Source organism: Buteo buteo, chromosome 7, assembly GCF_964188355.1.
Source record: "Buteo buteo chromosome 7, bButBut1.hap1.1, whole genome shotgun sequence".
Lineage (NCBI taxonomy): Eukaryota > Metazoa > Chordata > Aves > Accipitriformes > Accipitridae > Buteo > Buteo buteo.
The window spans coordinates 2,302,219-2,315,016 of NC_134177.1; the positions used below are offsets into that span (position 1 = coordinate 2,302,219).

The following is a 12,798-nucleotide window of genomic DNA, read 5'->3' on the forward strand; positions in this document are numbered from 1 at the left end:
CTAAGCAACATAAATGGAGAAAAACCTCACTATATTTAAGGAATTTTAGGAAATGCAGGCCACCTAGAGTTCATGTTAAGTGAACCTTTTAGTATCTTCCAGTTTGCTCACTGCAAAGCAAGAGGCAATTAAAACCTTACTATACTGTTGAACCAATCTTGCACTTGGACTTACATTAATACTGCATTTCAGAAGGTTAAGCATGCACAGTACTAAGTCCTGAGCTAACTCAGCCCTGCAGCAAAATCCATAACCCACCACCATCAGGAATAGTCCCTGCAGGCTCTCAAAGCCACTGTCCAGTTGCAGTTGAATACATCAAGAGACAACAGGCTGCGAGTACAAACCATCCCCTTGCTGGAGCAGCACCGAGGACAGATGATACTCCAAACCCAGCAGACAGCCAGAACTCCCAAGTGAATCCAAGATTCATTCAGCACTTCCCAAACCCCATTCTCCTCTGTAACACTCAGTTTGCCACGGGCACCATGCAAGGTTCTCCTCAAATGCTGCAGCACAGCTCCTGACAGGAGCACTTCCAGCTGGTGTTTCTTATTCTGTCCTGAAGGACCAAGAAACCACAGGCACCAAAGCTCTTTGATAAACAAAAGGTAACATTCATTTTCTGAAATATTAAAGAAAGAAATCTAAAAGGTATAAAGCAAGCACCCGGTTCAAAAAAGTAACTTAAAGTGTCAAGTAAATTACACAGGAGAGGAAGGTGATCTGAGAATTCCCCTTAAATGGAGACACTTGTGTCAAAGGACTGAGAAGCCAGAGGTTTTGCTTTACCATGGCGATCTTGGGCAAATCATAGTCCAGTGGTTTGACTACTCTATCTATAAAAAGGAAAGGGGGAAAAAAAAAAAAATAATCCATTTTCTTACCTCGCAGACATGTTGCCATGCTTAATACACTGGATTGTATGAAGTGCTTTGGATGCCTTAGATGAAAGACACTATAGGAAAGCAAAAGCAAACCAGTATTAGTAACTCCTTGCCTTTTCAGCACTCTGTGTGCAGACTATAAAATATATGCCACATGATACCTCCAGGAATACAACTGTGTATTTCAACAAACAAGGCTTAATATTTAGGACCTGGTCCCATAAAAACCAAACAGGACAGCAGCTCTACTAAACCTTGTGGGAGTTTGTGATGTTATTCACACACACATGGATTGAACAAGATGACGTTTAGATTTCCATTCTCTCTGGGGGTGGGGAAAAATGTTTTCAGCAACTGCATATTTAGTTTTACTTTACATTTTCATGAATAGGAGGAAGGTTAGAATCATCTTTAAAGCAAACTTTTATTCTGTGCCTATGATAGGATTCCCTTCTCTTGAAATCCTTCTCTCCCATCTCACAGGAAAAATCTGTTTTGTGGAATTAGAAAAAGTATGTCTCAAACAGTTACAGAAGTTTGTAATATCTCCAAGACTGCTGGATACTTCCTTCGCCACATGCACCCATCCAGGAAAAAAAAGAAAGCCTGGATACATCTCCTGCTTATTTTCAGCCTGAAACTTTCCCAATAACATTCACATATGCAATTTATGGACAGAATATTGCAAGATATTTCAGAGAACTTTCCTCTTCCATGTTAGACTAATAATTTGATTTATTTTTATGTTTGAAAAGCATTTACTGACTAAAATAGAGCACTCTTTCAAAACTTTTAAATAAAGTTCTCACATTTTTCAGTGAAAGAAAAGGATTAAAGATTATATTGAAAGAGCATCATTTTCACACAGGGTGAATAGACTACAGCAGTTCCCATGGGATCAGCTGCATATATTTAAACTCTTCCCACAAGACAACCATTGTTTCCTACAAGCCTCTCTCTTTTTTTCTGTCATGACAGGTTTCCACACTTCATGTCGTCTAGAAATCCCATGGATGCTGAGCTAGACCAGATGATGAAACAATAAATTATGAAGTCTACTAATTAGGCTAGGGTTATAAATGTTTTCTGCTAATGAAACACCTTGCTGCAGTCCTGGGAACTGTGAACTGACTTGCTCTCAACATCCAGCTCTTATACACAAGGAAGCAGTATTCTTACTGGAGGCAACTGCAAAATAATCAGAAGAATTATACAGCCTCTCTCAAGATCTATCTCTTCTACCAGAATTGCAGGGCTATACTACTATCCTTAGTTTGAAGTAAGTTCAATGTTCTTCCTAGAAGTGTAAACCAGCTTGTAAATATTCTCCCCTGCGATAAACTGGCTTGATCAGTAGGTTTTATAGGTCAGATCCTGCTCAAAGTGAACCAGATTTCACAGATCTCCGAGGCAATTTTGGCTGCACAATCCATGCAGAACCCAGCTGATGCAGAGTGGTAAGAATGTACTTATAAACTTGCCAATTGCTACTTTTGCAAACAGTTTATAACTTGACCAAATTTTTTTTATATATATATATATATATATATACACCTACTTGATAACCTGTGTGCTGTCAAGACAGTTTTCTACAATTTTCGGTATATAAGAAATCACAAAGTTTTATATTTGACTGCTGTATCAGAACACACCAATGCTATATATAACACTTTGTAAGACTTAACATTTTTTAACATCAGTAAGACAGATTTGTAAGAATTCCATTTCTAAATATCTTCATGATATTAAAATATTATGCTAAAATAAACAACACTCTGCTAATACCGAATAAATTGCTTCATATAACAAATACCAGTACACTCATTGTCATGGTGATGCTGTCAAAAGCTGGTCATTTTCAAGTGTTGCTTAATGAGCTTTCATATCTGTGACAAATTTTCAATGTTACAAGAAAAGGAACTTGTTATAAAAGTTTACAAAATGTATAAATATGTATTTCTGTCTAAAGAGAGTGAAAGACTAAATGGAACAGAGCATGAGGGACTACAGGATAGGGTCCCTAAGAATGCCACTCTGGAAGTGAAAATTGAACCAGAGCAATAAATAAATGCAAGGTCACTGTCCCTTTAAGTCTCCTGAAGCAGCAGTCACCGAACAATCATTGAACGTCCTAAAGTTCCTCCCAGGCACCTGGCAATCCACTCCAGTTTCTTCAGCACATGTTTTAACAGGGCCAACAGTTTCCCTAGCCTTCAAAGTTCCCCTAATGTAAGGCAATAATTCTACAGCACTGGGCACAAAGTGCCTCCTGAGCATGGGGAGGAAAGCGAAACACACTTGAGCCCCAGGATGAGTCAAGAGCACTGCAGGATTAACTTACATGCTGTCACACACCACGATACACAGGCACTGCTTTTTCTTTCTGTGGCACTTCAAGCTAACTTACAATGTTTTTCACAAACATTATTGTAACACAGTTATACATATAATAAGCACAGTTCCTGCATTCACAGAAAAAAACAGTAACAGTCACACTATTAAAGACTACCTTTCCTACACTCTCAAAAACCTCTTCCATTATTTAATATTTGAATCTGCTACTCAACTTCTTTCCATGCAGTAATTTATTCATTATTGAAAATGTTACATGAATGCATATTTAAGTTAGTTATTCATACCTCTCAGAAGAGAAACCTCTGAAAAACATTAATAATTGAAGGCAAATTGTCGCTCTTTAGAGAAATTCTGATAAAATCCATTACAGTTGTCAGTCTCCCTTCCATCCCCCTGTCTCTGGTATGCGAGGCTGCTGGCTCAGTGCACAGCCTTGTCAAACCAACCGTACAGTCTATTCAGTTACCCTGGAGTTGTCATGTGGAATCAAGCAAACAAATATCTTCTCTCCATTTTCCCCAACTTCAGCACTCAAAAACAGATCAGAACTAATTCTTCACAAAGCTTAACTCCAGCAGCAGCTTGAGTGAAAATGCTCTGAGCTTGATATGGAATTTGAATTAGTTAAAAGGATTTATCAACAGCCAGTGGTTACATTCAGTTAATTAGTAACTTGCTTAAGAGTAACGAGGAAATTGCAGAAGTTTAATATTACTTATGGGGCCTCTTCTCAGAAGTTGGTGAGAAGGCTGGACCCTTTCAGTGTCTTTGGAGGAACATTAGCCAAAAGAAAAATCAGGAAAGAGGAGGACACTGGAGAAAATTCATCCTTTCAGTTGACACTCGTTGAATCTCACCAAATCATAGAACTTCAGCCAGCCCTTAGAAAGCATAACTGCCCAGGTGGAACCAGTGCCCAGGACCTACCTGAAAACCTCCAAAGCTTGGCAGCCGTAGCAGAGAAATTATTTCTAAATCATTCTGGCGGCATTCTGCACACAAGCTGAATATGCTTTCCTTCCACATTAAGCACGTCTGTACACTTTTCCCTTTAACCTTCCTTTAATAAATAAATTCCAGATTCCCAACAAATCAACCATAACTAAAGCCTACCCTACACAGACCCGAAGGAACATGATGGAACCGATACTGGCTATGTCCTCCTCTCCTGGGAGACCACAGGAGCAAACCCACACTGGGAGTGTCCCAGCACTGACATTTTTCTAATAACAGCCAAAGTAATATCAAACGAACCAACACTTAGAACAGCGAAGTGTAAGGTCGAATGCTCTTAGCCAGCTGCTGGAAGAAAATAAAGACTGTTTGCCCAAAGATAACAAGGGGGCACGTTTGTACCATTCTTGCTGGGGTTTTTGTCTTTTTGCAATACAGAAAGGATTTATAAATCATACAGTTTAGAAAAAAAATCTGCTCCATAGAATACACATTCAGTCATATGAGTCCTCAATTTGATAGCAAATCCTCCAAATAGCTTTTTCGCTCCTGTTCATTCCACCATGGCATCTACAACCAAATACAAAATTAATGGTGGGTGAACACATGCTTTTAATGATGCTAAGTCATCATTGTTGTTGTTACTGGTTTTTAAATAAAATGCAATTGTGTGCTCTCTACATCTTCCTTTTAACTTACTATGTATATGAAGAATACAGCTTGCTTGTCTCCTACCTCTACAAGACTGTAAAAAAACTTGCAAGCTGATAGCAGAACATAAATATTCTCACTCTAAAAATCATTTTCTAAATAAGAGATTTAAAAAAAACTTTTTTCAAAAGGCAGCATGGTCTAACTAGGAAAGCATACATGAGAGTCTTGAATTTTACTTCTGCACTGGTAACTACATAAGTCATTGTACAGTAGGGATTAAGAGGTTGATTCCTTCACTCACTGTGAGCCTACTTTTGACTTCTAATAGCAACCAAAGTAACATTTCCCCCCAGCATATGACAATCTTTTAATTTTTCATGTGGAAGGAAAAGTAGAACCACGAGCTGGTTTTGTACTTACTCAAACACAACTACAGTTGTAGCTAATGACCGTCCTCAGAAGATTTACATGGAAAAGCTTTTCTGATAACTATGCTGGAAGGATAAAACCAGTGTTGACTGTCTTCTCAGACAACCCATTCTCTTAATGTCATGAGGTGGACAGTAGGAAGGGGTTCCTCTTACTCTGAGGTGAATGCGCTCTGCTCCCAGAATCATCTGTACAGTCAGTAAGAAAACCAAGACAGACAGCAGACTGGGGAATATAAGGCAGCAAAGTAAGGATCAGTGAGAGAGACCCAAACAAGCTTTGAAAAGAAGACTGATGGCATTACCATGGAGAAAGACAGCGACGTGGCCCTTTCCAAGCTAGGCACTTCGATTCCTTCCGTTCTGCACACTCCCCGAAGAGGTTTGTCATGCTAGCATCACCCTTTACAACCCTGACATAGTCATACCTTAATTCTTTTGCTTCTGCTTTTTCATTGATGGATTCATTGCTATAAACCATTAATGTCACTAAGACAATGAAATCTTAGCTAATGGAAAATGGCATGTGAAAGAATATAGCAGGAAGACTGACTCAAGCCACACAGTGCAGTTGTCTTAGAATTTCTCTGACCTTCCCCTTGCTGTTTATAAAAATTGTCATCAACTTCGAAGAGAACCAAGAAATTACCCCTGGATCAGGATATGCTTGGAAAGACAAATGAAGTCAGAGACAGCAAAGAGCACTCGAGCAACTCATAAGTCTAAACCACATAATACACATGGTAAACAAGATATTATGATAATAAAGCAAAACAAGATATTATGATAATAAGGCAAAAAGATTTTCACATACATTTCACTATCTGAAAAAGGATAATTTACTTTATGAAAATAATTTTTCCCATCCTAGAAAAAAACCTTGGTTTTAACTTTTATTATAACAACTACAATGAATTGATGTCCTTCCTAAACAAAGCCCTGAAAATATTTATTTTGTTAGACTTCTTTTTTAAATAAACATCTTGTTAGGAAAGAGACATGCTATTGTTCTCTCTCTGACTAATTGGTGAAGAGAAACAGAATATTCCATATTCATTGCATTTAGCCTAAATGAGTCATGTTATCTTCTACTCAGACAAAGCATTTTAATTTTAATAACGACAATGCTGACAGCTACAATACCGTTCTTGCAGAAGTTTGCTTGTAAATAATTAACAATTGTTGTATAATGACAGTGGGTTTTTTGATAGCTCTATTAATTTCACAGTCAGGCTGGAGTCTCTTTAATTTAGGGTTTTCATAAAAATCCAACCCCCTCCCAACCTACTAACATAAAAGGCTAATGCAAAATACAGGTTTACATCCCTGCAGTCTGTCTTGATGCCAAAAGTCTGTTGTATACCAAGAGTCAGCTATGGAAAACCAAGGAGAACAGTATAGAAATCACAGATCATACCTCCAAACAGTTTACATGTTTGGCTAATAATTATCCGATTTCAAAGTTAAAGTCTGCATTGCTGTAATCAACAAGTTCACATAGCAAAAATCTGTTCTGTGTTGTAGGACCTGGTGGTCAGTCACTGGTGGTGGCATTGTCAGAGGACAGATTCAGCAGAGGATGGGGTACCACCTATTACTGTCCTTTAAATACGTGCACTCATGCCTCTCAAAATCTTGCCAAGCAAGACACTGGTGAATGTTCCCCTAACCCACTCATATTTTTAAAACCTGGCAACATTCCTCTGATTCTGATAGAATCACCAAGGACACAAATACCTTGAGGACCATGAAAATGTTTCCCATGTAAGCAAGTTCTTCATTTATCACATGACATACAGTTCACTAATTCCCAGCTACATCTTTTACATACATATTAGGAATTTCATCCAAGAATTGTAGAACCGGAGGCAATGTTTCCTCTGCCATAATAGGAGATATCCAATTTTATTTTTTTTTCCATTCAGATAACACATCCTGGTGTTCCCATTCCTGTGAGGATGAAATATGTCACTCCAGACATAACAGAGCCTCTCAAAAGCCCACTGAAGTTAACGGAGAGACTCTTACTGTCATTACAAGGATCTATAGTCTTTTGTTCTCCCAGTAGGTATTTCCTGAAGTTACCTTATACCCATTTGCTGTCCCAGACAAAGAAGTAGATAATGACACAGATATTTATGAAGTAGTCTTTGGTTTCTATATGGCCCAGGTAACAATAAGCATTTCTGGGCCATGCATTTGACTGGCAGCAGCCCAAAATTTATTGTACTTGCATAGTTTCATACACTAAGTGGATTAGACAGGATTGTAAACTGTCCTGCCAAATAAAAAAAGTTTGATGTCAACTTAACATTTCTATCAAATTCCATATTAATTACTAAAGCTATTTTCTAACTATTCTAAATTTTTTCCCATACTAAGTATTGCTTATATTCTACTTCAGTTATTGGCAAAGCATGGCAATCTTGCTTGACACTTTTAGAATAGCTGTTTATTTCTAAAGGCCGAATCATGTGTACCAGACAAAGTCAAAGCTCCTGTTGAGATTAAAAGAGGTTTTCCCCGAATGAAGTCTAAAAACTATAGGATTTGACCCATTGTCTCAGAGGAGCTAGACCCTGCCTCAGCACTGTAGATGATCGTTAGTCAGGTTCGTAGGTGGTTATTGCCTGGCAGCCCTATCTTGTAACAATACACAGAGCTCATTATCAGCTGCACTGCTCCAAAAGGCTCATCTGCATCACAAAAGACAACATCTGCCGCGCATCTAGATGCCATCTCGTTGATAAAGTATATCAGAAACAGAAAAAGTTTGCATACTCATTTCTTTATAGCCACTGCTGGTTTGGAGGCAGTTCCAAAATACTCATAGGCAACAAGCAAATGTCACTGCGGGTCCATCTGACAGTACTTCAGATGCTCCGCAGCCCGGCTTGCTGTGATGGGCAAACTGCAAACACACCCAATCTCTTTTTTACATATACACGTGCACACACACACTCACATTCTGCATATCAGATAACATTTTCGTTAACCACCCGCATCATTTTCCAATTGAACTGCATATTTTATTACTTCAGGCATCTATTTCCATTCACTTTGTTTCCCACATACAGTGCTTTCTTAATTGAGCTGCATAGTTTATGAACTGTGCTAATTGAATTGCGTAACTCTGCTACTGAGTTTTTATATACTGTACCAAGCAGCATATCAAGTGTTTTCAAGTGTATCAAACATATTTGTGCCACTGGAGTTACAAGCTCTGCAAGTTGAGGAGTACTTTAATGGTTCAGCTCTATTTTTCACTTCTTAGATTTCTGTATGTTTTTCCAAATTTGTAATACCAGAATGGGTTGAAATCTGCTTTAAATTTGGCTTAAGCAAAAGGTTTTTTAAGGATAGCCAGGACAAATTAATTAAACTGTTGACGACAGCTGAAGTAACCCTTGTATTCTGTCCCTGAGAGCAGAAGTCAAGAAAACTTACCCTAAGTGAGTGAAGGCAGCTACTCCCATGCAGAAGAAAAACTGCCTGACCACAAAGGACTGCTCCAATAGGTACTCACACTCCTGGTTTCTGATTAAGAGCCAGAAGCCTTTAAAATGGTCCTAGAAGTAGGAGGGAAAAGCAGTATTGATAAGTAACCATGAGGACATGCTGTTCTCAGCTGCCACAAGTTAAGAGCTCAGCAATCAGGGCATGCCTGCTGCAGAGAGACACAGCCTCTGGAGCCAAGACTGGTTCTGCACAGCACCCAGCTGTTTCTCATCCTAATTAAGTCTATAGGCTAAGAGTGATTATTAATATTAAACACCTACACTCTGAAGCTACTAATGAAACCAGATAATCCATACCATAGATCCACATTTAAAATTAATATGGGCATTTATGCTAACTTACAAGAAAGAGAAGCAGTACATGCGATACAATGTGTTCATGCCTTTCTTCTGCACAGGTTCTCCTCTTGGCTATGGATAGATGCCACAGTAAGAGCCAGTATTTAAAAAACACTAAAACATCTGTCAGATGCTTAATAAGCTTATAATCATTAACACTATACCTCACAGATTAGCACAATGCTTTCAAATACAAACAAGAGGAATAGTACTTCCACCAGAAACTCTAATTTCAATAATGGCATCAGAGCTAAGTAGTGGCAGTTATTTGGAGGCTTAAGGAAACCAGTCAGTAGAAAAAAAAAAAAAAAAAAAAAAAAAAAAAGGGCAGCACCTCATGGGACAAGTTATTTCAATTAATTAATATCAGGACTAATATGGGTATGTAAATGCCTTTCCAGGACAAAGTTTTATTTACTAGATTTGTAGAAGAAAGCCTCTTTATAAGTGAGCACCAAACCATAGAAATGTAGGACTGGAAAATCCTCAAGAGATTATCTAACCTATCTTCTTATGTTGAGGCAAGAACTGTCAGGTCTAGGCACACCTGACGTTTGTTCTGATCTTGCTTCCCTAAGCAGAGCTTTTCAACACTTCATAATTAGGAATTTACCCAGTAGCCAAAGACTTCTTCCAACTCCATTAGAAAGAGAGGACAACAGATCACTGTTTTGTTATGGTGTTTGACTTTACAATTCTTTGCTCTCCAAAACATCTCCTTTTGGAGCAAACGTCTCTTTCAGCTTCTCACTCTTCTCATGTTTTCTTGCTTTTTTTCATTCTGGCTGAATCTCCTGTGCACTCTCTTTTCTAGAATTTCTCGGCCCATTTCCACAGGGCACTTGTGCCATCAGGGAGCAAGGGCACGTTGCTGGCTCACGAGCCACTGAAAGTCCTCTGTACCCATAAACTTCCATAGACACTGGTTCAGCTTTCCACGCATTGTTTTCAAATGTTTTCATTCACTACTTTTGAGAATCAGGCTTTAGAACAATACAAACAGGCACTACAGAGAAAAGTCATAGCTGTCACAACTGGACTCAACCTCATTACAAGATGACAGACATCAAGTGTGATACTGGTATTGTAATACATAATGACTTGCAAGAGAAAAAGGATTAGTATTTTAGAGTTAAAACTGATCAAACAGAACTGTCAGCCTTACCTGGAAGTTTTCTGATGCTTAAACAAATCTTCTCCAATTCCACATTCTCATTAATTCTTGCAAAGAAACTCTTTCCTACCGATTACCGTAATAATATTCTGACAATAGAGAGGGTAAAAAAGAACAGCACTTTCTTGTCTAAATAATATCCAATACCAGTTCCATTTATCACATCTCATTAACGTAAAAAAACCTATAAAGCCTTCCTGAATGTCTTCAAATCTCTCTGACAAATTTCATTAGCATTATTTCACCCTAAAAATTATAAAATCTACTTTAAATTTGCAGTCTAATAGTACCTTCAACCACCCTACATTATGATCCCAGAAAAGGGTTAATGGCATGCATATATACAGACCACGGACTTTTTTATTTTAATGGCAAGGCAACAAAGAAATTCACTTAATGACAAGTTCTTGGACTAATGTATTATTCATTTTGTTATGTGACAGCAGAACAAAATTGTATCCATAAATATATAATGTTGTACACCACTTTTTAATGTAGTTTACATTTATGAAATAATTGGCTGTCTTTCACCACATTATCCTCTCTTTATTCACTTTTTTTTTAAGCGGATGTCATAAAATGCAGTTCATGACATAGAAGATGTGTTCATTCCAGGAACAGAGACAGCAACTGGCCTGGAAAAACCTGTGAATTTCAACCTCTGTTTCTGAAAACGTTTTCTAGTGTCTAGAAGGATTTTGGAAGTATCTTTACAGTGTTTTTCCACATATAAATTGCTACTTTACTCCTTTTTCCTTACGATTAACGTTATGTATTAAATCATTTGAGGTCAACAAATTGATCATCAACGTACTTACGTTCATGTATCTAATGATATGTGGAGTTTTGACTTAAATAATAAAAATACTCAAACCTCCTCAGTCGGTATCCTAAAGCAAGGCAAGCCAGGAGCAGAGAGACGTCTCAGCATAGGCAATGCCCTCACGGGCAGGGCTTAGCCTCGCAGAGGTGGGTGCAGGCAACACTGGCCCCTAACGGTCCCAGGAGAGTCAAGCGGTGAACCAAGCCCCAGATACACCCAGGCGGTCCAGCCAGGAGCAAAAGGAGACAAGGCTGGAGACAGGTCTAGTGGCAAGGCTACAGCGTAAGTCCAAAGTCCATCCAGGAAACAGGGCTGGATGCAAGCTATAATGTGCTTGCATGAAGGGTCCATCCAGGAGCCAAGCTGCTAACAGCATCGGTCCAAGGTCTATCCAGGACTGAAGGACTCAGCTTGAGCTGAACTGGGGCCCCTGGGCAGGTGTGGGTGGAGGCTCCAGGTGAGGCTAGTCAGGGCCATCCAGGCCCATCAGCACCCTCAGAGCACAAACACTTTCCAGGTTCCATTACCTGTTTGCTCAAATTTTGCTTGCCTTCATAAATTGTTATGAGGAACATTTGCAGATTATTTTATCCTCTCCAGTCACCTGCATGGTCTCTCCAGTTACTGCCCTTGCGTGCTTCAGGTTCACATCCAGTTCTGGGTTTGGTACCACGCGGGTCACTTACACCAAGAGGCCTTTTCTTTAGGCAGTGGGGGGGGTGTGTAGGAGACGGGTCCTCTGCAGTCCTGCTGCCAGTACGGCCCCTCCTGCAGCGCAAGCAGCTCCTTCCAGCCTGCTCCTCACTTCTCCTGCTCTGCACCAGCCACGAGACCCAATTCTGTCTATGCAGGTGAGGAGACTCCAGCTAGCAGGCACTGTAACAACAGGCACCACCTCAGTGTCTCAGCCAAAACGTTATAAGGCGAGTAACAAAACCTATTCCTTCCACAAGTCTGTATACTGCTAAAAATTTTACAGATCTGCATGCTTTTTGCCCATCAACAACAGATGAGTCTCGTGGACGTAAACAGGGAATTTCACAGTGCCAGACAAATGCTGCTCGATTGCCAAAACCAACACTGAATCATTGCTTGAGCAGCAATTAAACTAGAACAATGCAGATACCCGGAGCCTTCCTTTAATCATTCTCCCAACCCTGTGTTAATTAGCTAGGCTGCAGTAACTACAGAAATGATGAGCCTATATGAGAATGAAAAGTAAAATTGTAATAAAAATTCAGTAAATTATACAACTCTCTTTCCTATCACAATATTTTAAACTATTCGTGTCCAAGAGTGCACATCCTACAAAGATCCCAGGATTGTTCATCAGACTTCTTTGTATCACCGATCGCTAACTGCCATTACCGATCAAATTAAAGGGCGGCGTTCCAGAGCTGCCGAGGCTCGGCCGGTCCAGCGGGCACCGACACCGCAACGGAACGGTCACCATGGTCTTTATCAGGCGTCCAGAGCCAAGGCCGGGCTTGCGAAGGGCATGTCGGTTTCAACCCTGTGGTAAACGCGTGGGTAAGGGGCCCCTTTCCACAAAAACCCCGCTTCTCTCTTCCTCCCCGCGGCCGCTCTGCGTACACAGGCCTGAAAGCCACGGGGTTTTTTTGCACGAAAGAGGGGCAGCGCCACTGACATAACCGCCCAGGCCTTA

The 12,798-nt window shown here is 39.7% G+C and overlaps 1 protein-coding gene across 1 annotated transcript in view; it reads right to left on the reverse strand.

Annotated features, from left to right (window-relative positions):
• Nucleotides 1-12,747, reverse strand: part of VEPH1 (ventricular zone expressed PH domain containing 1) — a 97,051-nt gene extending 84,304 nt beyond the window's left edge. The window contains exons 1-5 of the mRNA XM_075033179.1: nucleotides 12,501-12,747; nucleotides 11,184-12,008; nucleotides 10,301-10,398; nucleotides 8,726-8,847; nucleotides 888-958 (exon numbers count right to left, since the gene is read on the reverse strand). The gene's annotated coding sequence lies outside the window, so the exon portion shown is untranslated. The remainder of the gene's footprint in view (nucleotides 1-887; nucleotides 959-8,725; nucleotides 8,848-10,300; nucleotides 10,399-11,183; nucleotides 12,009-12,500) is intronic.
• Nucleotides 12,748-12,798: the final 51 nt, after the last annotated feature.